This window comes from Myotis lucifugus, unplaced genomic scaffold, assembly GCF_000147115.1.
Source record: "Myotis lucifugus unplaced genomic scaffold, Myoluc2.0 scaffold_130, whole genome shotgun sequence".
Taxonomy (NCBI): Eukaryota; Metazoa; Chordata; class Mammalia; order Chiroptera; family Vespertilionidae; genus Myotis; species Myotis lucifugus.
Window position 1 is genome coordinate 2613378 of NW_005871178.1, and position 19751 is coordinate 2633128.

Sequence of the window (19751 nt, forward strand, 5' to 3'; positions counted from 1 at the left end):
CGGAAGGAAGGAAGGAAGGTAGGAAGGAAGGAAGGAAGGAAGGGAGGGAGGGAGGGAGGGAGGGAGGGAGGGAGGGAGGGAGGGAGGGAGGGAGGGAGGGAGGGAGGGAGACGGAAGGAAGGAAAAATCTTGCTTCTCACATTCCTACAAACAAAAATAAAGGATGCTATCTATATAAATGTGTCCACTGGCAGGAGGAGAACTAGCTAAATCACCTAAGTAAATAAAAGAGGATCCATGCTTGCTAAGGTCTCTATAGAGTTATCAAATGGCATCAAGACATTCTATCTTTATGAGAGGACACAGTGTACAGAGACATCCAGTTGTGGGGTGTGTGTGTGTGTGTGTGTGTGTGTGTGTGTAACAGGACCCCCATTGTTTTGCTGGACACTTGGATGCCCATTGAAGACTATATTCCAACTATCTTCAACTCTAGTTGTAGCCAATGTGTTCCAGACAATGAATGTAAAGAGAACTGCAACATGAGACTTCTGACGAAGTGTCCTCAAAGAAAGGGGGCTCCTTTCTTCCCCTTCTCCTTCCTCCAGGTGGAGAGGTTGAAGAGCCATCTTAGATCATGAATAGATTTGGTGGAGGAACAAGCTAAAGAGGGAGCCACAGTCCCTGCTGATCATGAGGTTGCCAAACCAGTCCCAGATTGCTCAAATCCAGATTTGGTTTACATGAGATACACACATTTCTATCATGGTTAAGCCACCACTGTTAACCACTGTTTTCTAACACCTGCAGATGGTTCTGATCCTGACTAATACACAGGACTCTGTTTCCTTTTATCAGAGTATCAAGCAAAACACACCACGCATGACTAAACCACAACTATTTCTGCAAATCAAATGATTTGCCTGGAAACCTCATTTTCATCACTGGCATTTCTGTCACCTCAGTCACCTCAGCTGGTGTCACTGATGGCAAAGCCTGCTGGGCAAGCTTTGCAATGACTTGACAAACAGGAAGTAATCAAGGGCTTTCTCACAGGCCTTGCCCACAAATTGCCTCACTGTCAAGCCAATTTTGCTGCTGAGTGACTCTGGTGGGTTGGGTTAAAGTACAACAGTAGAATTCCTTCCAGACAACTCTCATCTTCTTGGAAACTGCAGCTTCCTATTACCCTTGTCCACCTGTAAGGACAGAATATCCAAAGTGACCCAGTTTCTACTGCCACTTTTACACTGAGATTTGTCTTACCTAATACCTTTCCAGTTGGTACTGCTAACCAAGATAACCTGCAGTTCTGGGGTGGAGGCTGACACAAGGCAGGCTTCTGCTGCTGCATGGTGATGATATTTCTGTGGAAAGTTTTGCTTGTCTGTGAGGAATGCAAACTCTCAGTTTTGACTTCTGTGGAATTTCAAAGCTTCAGGACAGTCCATTGGCTCCAGTTCCTGGCTCCAGGCAAGGCCCCAGTGAAATGGCTGCTGACTTTTTCTTCTTTGCAATAGTATTTGACAATAAATGCTTAGAGAAAGTGATGCATCTTTATGGACCATCTCCCTAGACAAGAAATACACATGTTCATGCAACACAAAATTTGCCCATAATTTCCTGAAATTCTAGCATCCCTGAAGTCCGTCCAAGAGTCCAGAATCCCAGTTAGGAAGTCTTGCTTTTGAAGCCAGAGCAGATTTAATAACCTCTAAAGTCATTTAATTTCCCCTTTGAGAGAGATTTCTCCCTTTGTCCCTCCTAAGCAGAATAGACCAAATCAATTCTAGAGATTGTTCATGGGTTTTACTCTTAGTTATGACCAACAATGAGAGAAATGCAACACACCCTCCCCACTTTCTGTTCCAAAGTTCTTCATCTGAAATTTAAATCCCAACTACCTCTGCTTTCCTGCCTTATCTCATACAAACAGCCCACATGCAGTCGCGTTGGACTGCTTATTTGCAGTTTCCAAAGCATCCCAAGGTGCCTTCTTCTGCCCTCTGTCTTTGCTCAGATAATTTCCTACCTCTAGACACCTCTCATCCATCACCGTCTGTCAAAGTACCACTCCTTCATCAAGACTCTGGGGAAAAAAGAGATTGCTCTATAAAGTTTTCCCTGAACCCTTCCTTTGTGCTTTCAGTCTGAGCCTGAACATCTGTTATAGAACATATACCTTCCATAACGGATTATTTAGTCCTCCATGCAGCAGAATATTTGAATTATTGAGTTCTGGAATAAGAATGATTGGGTGTCAATCCTGGCTCTGCCTCTTTCTCACTATGTGACCTTATATATGTTTCTTAACCTTTCTGTGCTTCAGTTCTCTCATTGATAAAATGGACACAATAAGCTTAAATAAGCTAAGCTATGCAAAATTCTTAGTGTAGTGTCTGGCTCATTGAAAGCATTTTATAAGGAGTAGTTATTTTTACTTTAGTTAATGGATATTTTTGTCCCCACCCCGTAACATTAAGCTATCAAGTAGTTGAGGGTAGAGTCTGGGTCTTAGTCATCACTTTACGCCACACAGAAGCTAGCAAACATACTTTGCACATAGTAAATGACCAGTATATGATATTTGAATGAAAAATGAATCATCCACCAAAATGTCACCTAAGAACTTCAGACAGCATTGTTGTCATCTATATTTTATGAATACATGAAAGGCCATGGAACCGTAAGATAGATGTTCTATTGAGACTACAAAGTATTCTAGGTCTTGAAAAAACATCCTGATCTTAATTCTCTGTCCTAATTCCAGGACTTTTAAAAAATATATATATATTTATTGATTTCAGATAGGGAGAGAGAGACAGAAACATCAATGACCTCCTGCATGCCCCACATTGGGGATTGATCCCGCAACCTGGGCATGCGCCCTGACCGGGAATTGAACTGTGACCTCCTGGTTCACAGGTCGAAGCTCAACCACTGAGCCATGCCAGTTGGGCATTCCAGGACTTTTATTCCACCATAAAGAATATGACAAGAATTCCCATCTTCTCCAATTATAATTCAATTCTTATTCAACTATACAGACATTTATTTAGCAACTATTGGGTGCCAGAAACTGTGGTAAGGGGTAGGGTTCAAAGATATCCTGCTTGGGCTCCTGCAAACCAGCTGTCTTCCTGGCACTGGAATTCAAGCTTAGGACCCAGATTATATATACATTTTTAAACTCCTTGAGTTTGAAGCCCAATGCCAGATGGCAACTGGCCTGCAGGATTTTCCTGTCTTGTGACAAGGGGTGTATACCTATGTCAAATGACCCAACAGTATGTCATACTTCATTACAAAGTAATTATAATCTAACCTAATAAAAGACAAACATGCAAATTGACCATACCTTCGCTATGCCTTAAGCCACGCCCACCAGCCAATCAGAGTGACTGTATGCAAATTAACCCAACCAAGATGGCGGCCGGCAGCCACAAAGCTAAAGCAAGCAGGAGGCTTGCTTGCTCCAGTGATGGAGGAAGCCAAGTTTCCCCCTCTGCCCCGGCCTGGCTGTGAGCTTTACTCAAAGCAACAAAGTTGCAATTATAGAAGGTAAATAAACCCCAGACACCTGCTTTCAGCCGGCCATGGCCATGGAGCTGGAGCAAGCAGGAGCCGGCTCTCAGCTCCACTGAAGGCAACAAAGTTTCAATTATAGAAGGTAAATAAATCCCAGAATTTAAAAAAAGAAAGAAAAAAGGAGAGGCTGGGAGCTTTCGTCGCTTACGGGCTTGGTCAGCCTGAAAACAGCCCTCAGCCCCTCACCCAAGCTGGCCAGGCACCCCAGTGGGGACCCCCACCCTGAAGGGGGTGTGACCAGCTGCAAACACCCATCAGCCCCTCACCCAGGCTGGCCAGGCACCCAAGCGGGACTCCCACCCTGATCCGGGACACCCTTCAGGACAAACCAGCTGGCCCCACCCATGCACCATGCCTCTATCCTATAATAAAAGGGTAATATGCAAACTGACCCTAACAGCAGAATGACTGGGAATGACTGGTCACTATGACACACACTGACCACCAGGGGGCAGACGCTCGATGCAGGAGCTGCTCCCTGGTGGTCAGTTAGCTCCCACAGGGGGAGCTCTGCTCAGCCACAAGCCAGGATGATGGCTGCCAGTACAGCGGTGGTGGTGGTGGGAGCCTCTCCCGCCTCCTCAGCAGCGCTAAGGATGTCTGACTGCAGCTTAGGTCTGCTCCCCGCTGGCAAGTGGACATCCCCCGAAGGCTGCTGGGCTGCCAGAGGGATGTCTGATTGCCAGCTTAGGCCCAATCCCCCGGGGAGCCCGGCCTAAGCCAGCAGGTGGTCATCCCCTGAGGGGTCCCAGACTGCGAGAGGGCACAGGCCAGGCTGAGGGACCCCCCCAAGTGCACAAACTTTTGTGCACTGGGCCTCTAGTAATAATATATAGAAAATTTACTAGACCATTTCTGACCACGCAGCCCACTGAGCCGACCCTAATGTACCCCTTGCCACACAGAAGTGCTAGATACAATGTAACAAAATATTATCCACATAACCAAATTTGATAAGAAAAAAATAGATCCTCAGGTGCCAAGAATGCCATGAAATCCAGCCAGAAGAGTAAATATGAGCTGATACCAGAAGGAAGCCACAGAAGTTTCCGATGGAGTTATGGGTCCTTTAGGCAAGGGAACTAGTTTCCTAACACCTTCAGAAAGCAAACAAAGAAATGTGACTCCAGGCCTTTAGGAGGGACAGAATGGAACTGAAATCCCTGCATAAAGATATCATCTGCCTGGGGTTTTGAGAAAGGAAAAAAAAAGTCACCTATAAAAATCAAAACTCTGAGCCTACACCACACACACAGTTTGGATATCTTAATTTATAATACTTTAATGATGTGGAACCTCTCGCTGGTAATATATATATATCCCTAACATGCAAATAGACTGAACAGCGGAACAACTGAACAACCGAACAACCAGTTGCTATGACGTATGCTGACCACCAGAGGCACATTCGGAACATGGTGGGATGGTGGAGCAGGTGAGCGGGGCACCAGACCAAGGCTGTCATCAGGGCGAGCCTCTGGTGGTTACTGAAAATTCGTTGCTCCCCGGAGCCGTGGTACCACCGGGTGCTTGCACCTGCTGCCGGCACAGGCCCCGCTCGCACCGCTGCTAATCCAGGTTATCTGACTCTAAAGCCAGCCCTCTTTCCATTAAAAAATAAATGAGATAAGCAGAGGAGATAGCCAAAGGTCCTGGAGTGAGAGCCAGGAATTCCAGAAACCAGACAGATGATGTGAAGACTAAGGCAGACCAGAACTAAGATAAGAGGGAGTGTTGGGAATCACATCCATCTGGAAGGTGCATGCCACGTAATTATAGCTCTAAATTATTGGTGGTACACGGGAGTGTGGGCTTGGTATTTTTAGGCTGTTTTAATTTTAAGAGAAGTTGAAACCTGGACTTTGTATGAAATCATTCTGATTTTAAAATACTGTGAAGCTCAAACAGAACTTGTCTGCAGGAGGCATGTGGGCTGTTGATACAAATTTGCAATCCCCAGTCTAGACGAATTCGAGAGCAGCAGGGAAGATGCACTGTCCTCAGTAGAGACCTATGCTTCTAGTGTAGACCTACGCATAGAAAGTATTTGGCTAGGGCCCGTGTAAATCATCTTGGCAACAGTTATCCAACATGAACTTTGATGGGTCCATGAAAGGAAGAAGTTGGGATCAGTTAATTTATAACTAGCTTTATTTCCCCCAGGATCACTATGTGCTGTTAAAGCAAAGAAACAACAAAAACTACAGGATAAACAACTTCCATCGTGATCCTTGAGCATGGCAATGAGCAAGGAACCCAAACGGCCTATACATTACTGACTAGGCCAGTGATGGCAAACCTTTTGAGCTTGGCGTGTCACATATAGAAATTTTTTGATATTTGCAACCATAGTAAAACAAAGACTTATATATATTTTTTAAATATATTTTATTGATATTTTACAGAGAGGAAAGGAGAGGGATAGAGAGTTAGAAACATCAATGAGAAAGAAACATCGATCAGCTGCCTCCTGCACACTCCCTACTGGGGATGTGCCCACAACCAAGGTACATGCCCTTGACCGGAATCGAACCTGGGACCCTTGAGTCCGCAGGCCGACACTCTATCCACTGAGCCAAACCAGTTAGGGCAAGACTTATATTTTTGATATTTATTGTATATATTTAAATGCCATTTAACAAAGAAAAATCAACCAAAAAAATGAGTTTGTGTGTCACCTCTGACACGCGTGTCATAGGTTCGCCATCACTGGACTAGGCTGTTCTCCCAAAGAAAATACAGTCAAAAGATAAGTTGATGATGGCCCTTAACTTAATTCAAATTTCCATTAAAGCATTGTGATCACTTTCAACATGCCAGCAATCATGGGAAAGTTCATCTTTATCTCCTGGTGGGTGCCTTTCCCTAGTGTTTTTTCATCTAAGGAATAGAAAGATGTCACAAACTGTTCTTCCAAGAGAGAAGCTGTCATCAAATAAATGTCTGCTTCCATTTCAGCCCCTCTAACTCTGGCGATGCCTGGAATGGAGAAGTACTTCACAGATTTTCTCAATTTAACCTCCCCCACCTGAACAACAACTAAGTACATGCCTCCGAAATTGTTGGGACATTTTCCCTATGGTGTTCATTAACTCAATTAAATCACAAGCAGCTTAGTCACCAAGGCCTTCGGAAAAGTTATTTTGTGGAGCATATTTCTGATTTGAGGTCCTAGAATTTCTCTTATACTCATCTGTAATTTTTAAAAGACATCAGAAGCCAATAGGAGAACTCAATAACAACCTTTGCATATCCTTGGATCGGGGAAAGAGGAATTATTTGATTGCTGTCCTGGACAGCTAGCATGTTTACATGTATTAGTGAGGCTAGGCTAATTCCTGGAACAAATAACCCAGTATTTTGATGTACTAACAGAATGAAAATTTATTTCTTACTTCTGTCACAGGGTGGGGTGAGGGAACGATGAGTTCTGCTCCAGTGAATTAATCAGGGACTCAGGATCCTTCCATCTTGTGGTTTCATCATCCTCTTACTCCAGGGGTTGGCAAACTTTTCCTGTAAAGGGCCATAGTAAATATTTTAGGTTTTGTGGGCCATATGGTCTCTGTCACAACTATTCAATTCTGCCACTGTAACACAAAGCAACCACAGACAATGTATAAATGAATGAGCATGCTGTGTTCCAATAAAACTTTATTTACAAAAACAGGCAGTGGGCTTCAGTTTGCCAAACCCTGTTCTAAAGACCTTGTTCCTCTCTGCATTCAGACAGTGGGTAGAGAAAGAGTGAGTACTATGGAAGAGGCACATGTAAAATTAATGCCTATTCCCATACAACTGTCATGAAGATTATACTAAACAATGTTTGTAAAGTGCTTAGTGCAAAGGTCAGTATATAGAAGTTGCTTGATAAATGGCACTGTCATCTTTATTTTTTTATGCAGAAACAAAGTACCTTTGGTATTTACAGGAGGAAGTGGTCATACTGAGGGAGATCAGGAAAGGTTACAGTTGTTTTTCTGAAGGAGAACAAGATTTTAACAACCAGAAGTAGGGGAACAGCTTGAGCAAATGTGTCGCAGCTGGAAGCATTGTAGGTTTAGTAAGCGTGCGCAGTTCAGTTTGGCTGTTAACAACATGGGGTTATGTGAAGGAATTGTGGGACGTAAATTTGGAAAGCTAAGAATGCTATCAACGCCAGGTTTAAAGTTCAGTGGCAACAGAGCCACTGAAAATTGTTGAGAATACATACTAGTATACATGCAAGTCCTGTGTTCCAAAAATCCTGTTTGTAAATTTGTTGTGTGAAACAGACTATGTTTTCTAACATAGTATATGAAATGGGCGTTAGAGTCCCAGATTAGTCAACAGAAGCTTGTTTATCAGGTGTTTATAACTTGTAACTATCTGCGAAGGAGAACTGTTTTACCCAACCAGCATGCCCAGAAAATTATTCTGCTATAGAGCCATATAAATGTTGCTCTAATTATCATTGTCTTAATCTAAAATAAGCTTTCCTAAAGAAGTTGCTCAGTTAATCTATACAGAGATTTACAGCCAACTATTGAAATTCCTGGAAGAGTATGCATAATAAATATAAACACAATTTTTTGCCAGCTCATTTGGATACTGAGAAATGATTTGCATAAAGGTAGAACCATGAAGTCAAAAGTGTGTTTAGCTGGGCCTTCATTTCTAGATCCCTAAAAAGAAGTACTTACCCATAATTGATGCAAACCTGTTGGCTTATTTGTCAGAATCCATCTGTGTTGAAAGCATTCGCTTTAACTGCCTTCTGTGCAGGAATCCCTTCTTCCACCTGCTGCTGGAGAAACCTGTTCTGATATTCAAGTAAGGTCTACCTAAATTGCAGTTGAGTGGAAGCCTCAAAATTAGAGAACCCAAGAACAGTGCCTCATTCTAACAGTTAATGTTAATAGTCATTTATTTATTCCACAAATATTTATGAGTATCTGCTATGTGCCAAATACTGCACTGGCAACAGAGGAAGTAGAGACAGTCCACCTGAAACGGTGTTTACACTATCATATTATAATTTATTCCGAAGAGATAATATCTGAGCTGAGATGCTAAAACAAACAGAAGTTTTACAGAGAATGGGAGGCCAACATCTCAGGTAAGGAGACCAGGAAATATCCAAAGCATTTGAGCACAGAACATTGTTGCATATTCAACAAGTATTTTGCTAAGTGGATGGGTGGATGTGAAGAAACCTTCCTTGGAAGCCCAATATTGTCCTCTACCCGAGGTAAGTCAGTCAGTCCTTCTTCCTTACAGATCTCCAGTGTGGTTTGTAGTTTTATCCCAATTCTACCTCTGGATCTCCAGAAGACACGCTGACTTTTTCTGATTTCGTTTAAAAATTTTAAATCTTGACAATGAAGGGTTTTCATTCTAATGCACAGCTTAAGGAAATGAGATGTTGAATATAACCCCATCCCCACATACCCACTGTGAGCTCAGTGCTGACCTGTGTGCTGGGGAGAGATGCTACCAGATGTGATTGGGCCACCGAGAAATACTAATCTCCCTGGAGAATCAAGATTTGTATTCGAGAAGTAAATCAGAACCAAGCCAGCAAGAACCTAATTGTCTGATTTGGATTAAAAGTTATACAAGAATTTGGATTGCTCACAGTCATTAATGCAGCTGAAGCTCGGAGTTCTGTCTCTCATAGACAATTCTCTGAAACACTTTGTAGAGATAAACTTTGCTAGTTGACGGGGTTTGAATGTGGCCAACCTAAAGAATTTCTGCAGTTTCCTCCTTTCCACAAGGGTTTGCCTGGCCTGGGAGACACTTTCTTTGCTTACTTCTTTCCTTCTTCTCCTTATCCCACCCCCTCGCTTCCCCTCTCCCCATTGTCTGTTTCACATCCAGAATTACAACTAATTGTACAAATTGAAGGAGATTATGAAACTCAAGGGAAGGAGACAGATGCACGGAATGCTGGGTAAAATCACAGAGTGATAAATCAAAAAGCAGAGTTTCGAGGAGCTGAGCAAATTCTCATTTCTTCACTTTAGTGTGGGAACTATGCCTCAGCTTGCTAGACAAATGTCCCTTTGCCTTCTCTGGGTCTCCTGACCCTTGTCACAGGACCCTCAAAAGGCATCCTCTTAAAAAGGTTCTTTGGTATTAAGTTTATATGATCCGGTATTTAAAGACAGATTTTCCATGCCACTGAAAAGGATCTTATATTTAAATCTCTTCAAAGAGACTGAGACAATAACCTGTAACAAAAATCTCCTCCCAGATTTTCTGTGGACTGTAGTTACCTCAAGAATATCGGTGAAAATGTGAATACTTTAAAAAAGCTCATCAGTGACTCACACGTTGGGGCTGATTTTTTTTTTTTTACTACAGATGCTCCTTGACTTATAATGGGGTTCCATCCTGATAAATCCATCCTAAGTTGAAAACATAGAAATTGAAATGCATTTAATACACCTAACCTACTGAACATCATAGTTTCACCTAGGCCACCTAAACATGCTCAGAACACTGAGATTAGCCTGCAGTTGGGCAAAATCACCTAACACAAAGCCCCTTTTATAATAAAGTATTGAATATCTCATGTAATTTATTAAACACTAGAGGCCCAGTGCACAAAATTCATGCACTTGGGGGGGGTTCCCCTCAGCCCGGCCTGCACCCTCTTGCAGTCCACGAGCTCTCAGGGAATGTCTTGCAGTCCAGGAGCTCTCAGGGAGCGGGCCTAAGCCAGCAGTCGGACATCCTTAGCACTGCCGCAGAGGTGGGAGAGGCTCCCATTACTGCCACTACGCTCACCGGCTATGAGCCTGGCTTCTGGCTGAGCAGCGCTCCCCCTGTGGGAGCGCACTGACCACCAGGGGGCAGCTCCTGCATTGAGTGTCTGCTCCCTGGTGGTCAGTGCGCGTCATAGCAACCGGTCATTCTGCCGCTTGGTGGTTTTTCATATTAGCCTTTTATTATATAGGATATCACTTTCAAACCATTGTAAAGTCAAAAAATTGTAAATCAAACCATTGTAAATCAGGGACCATCTATATAGAAAAAGCCTTAGATATCTGGTATATCCTCAGACCCAACAATGCTTCTGCCACGAATTTAGGTATAAACATAGATGAAACTATGAAGAGGATCATCAGAGCTTTGTTCATAGTATAAAAAAATTGGAAAAAACTGTAGAGAAATGTTTAATCTATATGATGGGATACTATGCACAGAAAGTGGTATTATAGAAAAATATTAAAGACAAGGGAGATATTTGTAACATATTAAGTTTAAAAGTTGGTTTTAAATTAATGTAAACTATATTCTCATGCTAATAGGAAATACAATAAAAATTGTAACCTCATAAAGTTCACATTCTTCCTCCCTCCACCTCCAAAGCGAACTCAGTCTTTGTCTGCCCCAGTTCCCAATGTCACTGCTGCCATGGCCCTCAAGCTACCTATACGATTACCATCCATGATATCTTGCTTTAAGAAAGTTCTGTTTTTCTCAAATTCTTTGAGTTTTGTCATATGTAATTAGAATAATGGAGAAAGATGGAACTAAAGAGAAAAAGACTTCCATCTAAAGGATAACTACATGTATATAATAAAGTGCTGAACTATAGAGAAAAGGATCTTGAGGTGGGGGAGAGAAAGAGTTTTTTAGGGGGTGTGAGAACAGCACCAAGGTGGGAGGAAATGGGATAGAAGAGGAAAGAGTTGTAAAAACTTACTATAGAAATATAGTGGCAAATAAAGAATTTGAGTTCTTTAAATACTAATTTTTCTTGCTGGCCCCAAAACTGTATGAGGGGCTTGGATTTATTAGGGTATATGTATATGCACATCCACAAAGAAGACTACAAGTTTCTCCAGCAAGACATTAATATGATTTAGATGGGATTGTTTTATTCTTTTTACATATCTATATTTTCTAAATATTTTAGTTGTGTGTCTGTATAAATAATTGCTTTCATTTACTCCTCAAGTACCTCCATGAAGTAGGCATCATGGTGAGACCTGTTTTATAGGTAAGGAAACTGAGGCATGCAAAGAGAGGTTTGGCAACTTGCCTCAAGTTACTCAGCCAGTAGTTGAAGAGATAGGATATGATCCCAAGCAATCTGACTCTGGACCAGTTCACCCCATAATCAACAACAGGGAGTTCTGATGACAAGGAGACCAATGCTCATGTCTCTAAGGAGGTGAAATGAGCCAAATAGATTGTGAGATAGTGAGGCAGTGTGAAGTTTTTTACCCCAATCCCAGTCCTACTTCAGAAACAACAGACTATCTTGAATTTGGTGTTTATCACTTTCTTGCATGTTTTGTTCAATCCTCTAACATATGTAGATTTTCATTAGACATAGCACTGTCTGGCCTACTTTGAAGAATTATATACAGGGGTCTAATGTGGGGGAAAAAATGTACTCAATGGTCAATGTTGGTCCCGCTCAAGCTCAATCTATTGTCTCTTCAACATGCTTTCATCTTTTTTATCCCTTTGTCTCTTTGCATTTTGAGTGTGAATTCTTTAGTACTATCTTCCAATTCATTAATTCTCCCTACAAGGATAAAATTTTATATTTCAAAGACTTTTTTTTTCTATTTTTCCAGAATTTCCAATTTATCCTTTTTCACTTCAGGTTTCATTTCTATTACTTTTGTCATACAATTTCTTACTTTCAATAATGTTATGTCTTCCTTTTTCTCCTTGAATATCTTAAAATTTTTGTCAGGTAAATTAATGCAATTAAATTAATGAACGAATCAATCTCATTTATAGTGAATTCAGGTCTTTCCTACCATTAGATTCCTCTTTGCTGTCTCTCTTTCTAAGAGTTTTGAAGTTGCCTCTACTTGGTGCCCCAGAACCCAATGAAGAACACAACCTCATAAGAACAGCTTAGAGATACCCTGTGGTGATAACTGGAGCATTGCCCATCTCGTCACTGAGTCAGCAGGCAGCTTGGCTCAGCTGCTGGCCAAACCATTGGGCCTGTGTCCAAATCAGGCATGTGCCAGGATGCACAGCTCCAAGTATTAGTTGGAAGCAGGTTTTTTTCCTCCTAATCGTCTTTTATGAGAAATTGAGTGCATTCCAGCACCTGGCTTCAAGTCACAATCCCGTGTTCAATTCTCCAACTCCCATGGAGCATTTTTGAGTCCCTGTTACCTGAAAGAGCCAAGCTCCTGACTGTTACTGCCTGCTTCCAGACCCAGAACTCAGCAAACCTGTAACTCCAGCCCACTCACCACCCACACTGTTTGTTCATTTCTGACATACAGGAATATTTATCTTATATCTTTAGTCCACTGAATCAATATATAACCAATATTTAACCTAATAAAATTTGACTATTTGATTTATGAGAGCTGCAATAACAGAAGATTCCATTTCATGTCATTTGTTTTCTTTTTTCATGTTTTATCTATCAAATCTGCATGTTAGAGCAGAGAGGGATATGTCAGAATACTAATTAACTTTTCTAACTTGACCAGAAGTCTGGTCTCTCCCATAAAAGTTAATTCTCATTCATGATAAGTTAGAAGAAAAATAAACATTGAAGATGCAGGGTTCTTAAAATCAGAGAGAAAGGTCAAAGGAAAGAAGTGTTACCCAACTGTTAAACAGACTAAACTGAGAGCAATGGTGGAGAAGGAAATAACCAGGGTTGAAAAGGGGGGTAAGAAGGGATTAAAGAAATCAAAAGGACGCTGTTTAGAAAACTTATTTGCCAAACATGTTTCTAGAGACAACTTCAAGAAGTGAATGTGAGGTCCAGGGAAAGGAATAATAAGCTTATATGTCAAGTGATTGCAAAGAAAGCAGATTTGACCTAAACTCTGGATTGCTCTGGGAATTCATCAGGAAGGTCCTTGTTTTTCCTAAGTGCAACAGGAAATAGCTGGGTTCAAAGAAGTAGGTTCAAAGAAGCCGGTTTATGTTAATCCATCTCAGGTTGACACTCTATAGTTCTGCATGTGTGTCTCTTCCTGTCTGTTGTCTGGCTGTAGAGGTTCTATCCAAAGCTTCTCCACAAAGAGTTGAGGAGTCTTGACTCCCTGAAGCTGTGTGAGGTGCTGGTGATTCACCACAGAGGAACCCCAGAAAGGGTTAAGGGATAGGACCATGGGAGAAAGAAGAGAACTCTCTTGATCTGGTGGTTGATCATTGGATGATGACCAGAAGAAACTGATGGGAACTGATTGTTTGAAATGTGATCTTGGGTTTTCTTACTCAACTCAGGATGCCCTTCCATCATTCAGCATCTCAAGCATACAAAGACTCTTCTGCAAAATAATATATACCACTTCTGTTGATTCACAAGAGCATCCTAATAATTACTATGCTTCACAATAATATAGACACCTAAGGAATGCCCTTTTGTTCCCTCATCAGAGGTGATATGTAATCACATGCTAAGTTTTCGCTTTGCCTTTCTGTCTTGGTTAGCATCATTATCTTTTTTTTTTTTTAATCCTCACTGGAAGATATTTTTTCCTTTTTTTTTTTTAGAGAGAGAGAGTGGAAGGGAGGAAGGTAGGGAAAGAGAGAGAAACAGAGAGAGAGAGAAACATTGATGTGAGAGAGACACATAGATTGGTTGCTCCCTGCAAGTGCCCCAGTAGGAGCCCAGGATTGAACCTGCAACCCAGCTACGTGCCCTTGACTGGGAACTGAACCCAAGACCCTTCGATGTGTGGACTGACGCTCTAACCACTGAACACACCGGCCCGGGCAGCATCATTATCTCAATTATCTTCCGGTTCACACATTTTTCTTGAATGAACAGGAATGAGGAGCTCTTGGCTTTAGTCTATTTCCCACATGTGTATCATTAAGCCAAACTTAGCAATTCCATTAGCCTCTTCTTTCCAGTAACTTCAAATTCACCTGTGTAAAGCAAAACATCTGGCTGCTGGACATGACTTCACAAGTCTGGTATTCCAATCACCTTGTCAGTTATCATAAAGAAAGCAAGACATTCCAACATTAGAAGTCTGGCTTCCTCTCCCTTCAGATGAACTCATAAGACGACAAAGCCCTGGTGTATATGGAACCAGTGACATCTGCATTCCCTGCAAATACAACCTCTCACTCTAGTCCAGGCTTTGCTGCATCTGAGGATTAAAAATTGCTGTCAGTTTTTATTACAAAATTGCTTTAAAGATTTTATGCTTGGATAAACTACCTGAAAAGAATTGAACAAAAACCTTCTTATGAGCTCTGATTTCGCTCCTTCCTCCCAGGATGCCAAAATAGCTCACCAAAAACATGAGGACTTAAAATATATATAAGGCTACTTATTGTTTATCTGACCTGTTCCCTGGGAGTTTTATCTCGTAGATGCTAGTTGGTTGCATTTTGTTATTTTAATCATTATGTGCCAACTCTGGGGAATATGAAAAAACAGGGAAATTCAGGCATAGCCTTACAGTATATTGCGGTGTGGGAGAAAGGGCACAGGATTTGTTTCTTAGTCTCTATGGACCTCAGTTTACTCATCTGTTCAATCAGAAACACAGTGTTTATCTCATAGGGACTTTGAAAAAAGTATAACAGCTTTGAAAAATGTACAGTAGTAGAGTATTTTTCATCACTGTTAATAATAGAATCATAGCGTGATAGAGCAGGTCGGGACCTTGGAAATACACTAGTTTGGATTTAAGAGATGAGGAAACTAAAGACCAGCGGTACTAAATGACCTACTCATGAATATAGAGTATTTGGGGGGCAACTCACATTGTGTATGCTCATATCTAAATCCTTCTCAGGTTCTTTCTTTACTACAAGGGTCATGCAGATAAAAAGAGAGAAGCTGGGTGCTGGTTGAGGAAGCTGGTTGAGGGGAGAGTACTGGGGGCTGAGGGGAACTGGAAATGCACATGCCGCAATCACACAGCTAGTATTTATTTCTGGGTAATTTTCACCATATCAGCGTGAAGGCTGAGCATTGTCAGATCTCATTTTTTTCTAGAAATATCAGAAATCTAGATTTTTTTAATATGTGAAACCTCCCGATTGTTAAGTGATATTTCAATTTTTAAAATAATATTGTATAAGATAAATAAAATATCTGAGGGTCAAACCTAGCTCATGGTTTACCAACTTGTGAGCTCTGATCTACAGGAAAATGACCAAATTCTGTCTCAAGATACCAAAGGCCTTTCATGATCTGGGTGCTGCTTCCTTCTCCAGCTCACTTACTATCTTCTCCTTTCCTTGGGCTTAGGCTCCACTGCACTGAACAGCTTCTGATTTGACAGACATACCTGGTGATTCTCGCAAACATGCCCACTTATTGTCACTCTGCTACCTTTGTTCCTTGCTCATGTTGTACCTCAGGCTTGCAATGAACTTCTCTCCCATAACTCTTATATTTCTTTTAAGATGGCTCAGATCTTATTTCCACCAGGAAGTTGTCCCTGAACAGTCTCGCCAATACAACACCACCCAATGTGTTTCATCCATGTCATTCCATTTGCTTAATAGTACTGTACGTTTATGTCTCTAGTTCCCACCAGAATCTCGGCTGTTGAACTGAAATTAAACTCTTCATTTTTACTCAAACGTTATCACTGATCTCCCCCTTCGTGAACCTCACTTAGCTCCAAGACTGGTCTTTGACTCTAAGTAGTGCTCATCTGCTGGAAGAGATGCTAAAATTTTCTCTCCAATGAATGACTTCCCAGAGACCCAGGTGGCTTCACCTCTTCTTTTGTTGGGGTTTATGGGAAGCAGTCAGCCTCCTAAATGCAGCCCTCTGTTCAGCACCTGAAACTAGCTTACTCCATGTCCAGGTCCTGCTTTTCCCTGGCTCCATTGTATGTGATCTTTCACTGTTTCTGTCCTATTTGTGCTCCAAAGATGCAAAGCTTTCCCTACCTGGTACTGGACACTAAAGCCAACTCCTCAGAGCTCTCATCTGGGATCTTTTACAGAACTACAACCTCTCACAGCAAAAATGAGGAGTAAATGGAGGGGACATCGGGGGTGAAGTCAACTCTACTGGGATCATATGGACCGATGGAGGATGACTGATTGACGAAAGGAAAATCTTCAGGGTCCTGTCAACTAAAGAAGAGTAAATGAATGTCAGACAGATCAAAACATAGATGAGCACTGCACTACATCACTTAATTCCAAGTCCGAGATTTCTTCCACAGTTCCCTATCACCCCAACCTGGGTAGCTAATTAAGCCCTGCCTTCAGAATCTTGATATTTAACCAGACTAAAACTCTAATTTGGGTTATTTATCATAATAAAGCTTTCAAATCACAGTTATAAAGATTTCACCTTAAATTGTCAGTACTATGGACAGCACCCAAGTTTGCACCATAAATTCTTACTACGTGAAGCAGGAAGAAATTTTTGCAACAACATGTTAAAGGCCTCTAGTTTTACAAATGAGAAAACTAGGGCACAAAAAGGTTACAGATGACTTGTTCAAGATTAGGGAGTCTTAAAATTCGAGTCCATGTCCCTTTGCGCTACACCTGCTATTTCTCAGCACATTATGATAACATGGGGGAAAGGGCAAAGGGACAAATCTAAGGGACAGTAGTGGACATCTGTTACTTCTCCCTTTCCAGCATGAATATCCTCTAATTTTGATAAATACAGCTCCATTTATGTATTGCAGAGAATATGCCCTGCTCTCCTCTGGTCAGTAGATGAGATGTATCCCAGAATGGGCCTATGAGATTCTTTCTCTCTCATGATTTAAATTCTAAAAAAAGGACATAATAATTGGAGGTGACACATTTCCTTGCTAGCATCCTGATGTGGATCTTCCAAATTTGAAAATAAAAACCACTTTAATTTCATTTATACCTTTTTCCAGAGTTCTGGACAAATGCTGCAAAGTAGAATTTAGCTCTGAGATAATAATTTCATTCTAAAATAGAAATACAAAAAAAGTCTACTCATGATTATCTTAAACCTGCCTTTGTGGCATATTCTAAAATTATTATTCTTTCACATGGGTAAGCCCATAAATTGCTATTTGGACTGACTTATATACTGACTTATATTTCAGTCACAGCTTGTGTGAGATTGCCTTCCATATTATAGTCTTGTTACCCTCAATTCATTTAAAGTGTATCACTACACTCATTGTAGGAAACTAAATACCATTATCCACAATTTATTGGTGGAGAGATTATTAATAGAGTTTACATCTATTTATATAAAAACCCTGGGTGTAACACCGATCACGACCGAGGCTTGACCAACCGGAAGGCAGTCAGTCCTGCAGGGGTCACCTTGGCAATGGCTGTGCACTCCCCGAGCTGTTTCCGTCGAGGGCAAGGTTTCAGGCAGGAACCCGCCCTCAGAGCATGGAGGCACTGAGTCCTGGGTCGCCTTGGCAAGGGCTGCGCCCTCCCTGAGCTGTTTCCCCGTGAAGGCGAGGTTTGAGGGAGGAACCCGCCCTCACAGTGTGGAGGCATATCTTTATAAAGTTTTAATACATTATATTAGAGGTTGTGGTGGTACTGTTTTATCCACAGCATCTACAGGGATTGCTGCAAATTCACTTCTCGGTGGAAGAACCTTTCATTCCCAACATAAATTACCGATTCCATTAAATGAAACTTCAATTTCTAGACTCAATATAAACAGTGAAATTGCTAAAACTATTAAAAAGGCCCAACTTCTCATTATTGATGAATGCACCATGGCATCCAGTCATGCTATAAATGCCATAGACAGATTACTAAGAGAAATTATGAATTTGAATGTTGTATTTGGTGGGAAAGTTCTCCTTCTTGGAGGGGATTTTCGACAACGTCTCAGTATTGTATCGCATGCTATGCAATTGGCCATAGTACAAAGGAGTTTAAAGTGCCATACTGTTTGGGGATGTTTCAGAAAGTTGTCTCTTACAACAAATATGAGATCAGAGGATTATGCTTATGATGAATGGTTAGTAAAACTTGGAGATGGCAAACTTGATAGCAATTTTCATTTAGGAACGGATATTACTGAAATCCCCCGTGAAATGATTTGTAATGGATCTATTATTGAAGCTACCTTTGGAAATAGTATATCTAGGAGTGAAGGCCTTAGGTCTCTGGTTCTGTTTTACCCCAGGTTTGGCAGGGGTAACAAACCCAAGTCTGTGTCTACCTCTTTATGACAACCCTCTGAGGCTGGTATTTAATCCCAGTTTATAAAAGAGGCTCCAAGTCTCCCTGCAGGGTGTCCCAGCTACAAAATGCCGCTCAGAGATTCAGAATCACATCATTCTGACTCCGGGGACTGAGCTTTGCCACTGCAGGGTTGCAGGCTGTCAGGGGGACAGGAAGTGGCCCCCGTTGCTGGCACAGGGCCTGGGAGCATCCTGCACTGTACATCCCACCAGCTCCTCTCCCTCCATTCTCCCAGGCCCTCTCCTCCTCTGCCTCAGTTTCCCTCATTCCCTCCTTTGCAGACTGGTCTTTTTCTCTTGTTGCCCTTGCATCCCCATTCTCCAATGAGCACAGTCTAGAATGTGAGACCATGGAGTCCCACCTCCCCCTTACACAGATGGGGAAACTGAGGCTTAGGAAGAGAAGAGGACTTGCTCCGAGATGCACAAGTCAGGGGCAGAGCCTGTGGAAAACAGGTGGAGTCAGACCTCATTACGGGTGTCAGGGGGTGGGTTGGGGGTTGCACCTGAGTGGTTTTCTTCTCTCTCAGGTGTCACATCACAAGATAATGCTCCAAACGTTCTTTTGGGTCCTCCTCATACAGGGATCCTCCCCTCTTAGAAAAATGGGTTTAAAAAATCTAGATCTAACCCCTTGTCCCTCATACCCATGGAACCATGGGCTGTTGTCTTCACCTCCCACCTGTGCTTGGCCGTGGTCTGGCTCAGGATGGTGCTGGGTAAAGTGGGAGACAATGAAAACTCCACTCTCTCTGCCCCATTTTACAGATGAAAAAGCTGAGGCCCAGAGAGGATCAAGGACTCAGGGAGTCAATGGCAAAGCCAGGGCTGGAACTTGATGTCCTGGCCTCACCTAGGGCCCAGGGGGCCTGAGGGGGCAGCTCAGAGCCCAGTCCTGGTTGGAATTGTGACTACAGGTGCTCACTGCACACACACTCTTTCTCAGGCTTGGGGCAGGTGTGGGCCCTCCACACCTGATCTTTGAAAACACTACACAATGCTGCTCTCACCGACCAGGAGCCAGGCCACAGCCCAGGCCCTGGGACTAGCTCTTTGTATAACCCACATGAATGTATTAAAAAATAATGTTGGAGACACACACAC

The 19751-nt window shown here is 42.1% G+C and overlaps 1 long non-coding RNA gene across 1 annotated transcript in view; it reads right to left on the bottom strand.

Moving 5' to 3' along the window:
- Positions 1 to 823: 823 nt before the first annotated feature.
- Positions 824 to 19751, bottom strand: part of LOC106698043 — a 45714-nt gene continuing 26786 nt past the window's right edge. Inside the window, exons 2-3 of the long non-coding RNA XR_002830578.1 lie at positions 6924 to 7044; positions 824 to 1512 (exon numbers count right to left, since the gene is read on the bottom strand). This is a non-coding gene — a long non-coding RNA (uncharacterized LOC106698043). The remainder of the gene's footprint in view (positions 1513 to 6923; positions 7045 to 19751) is intronic.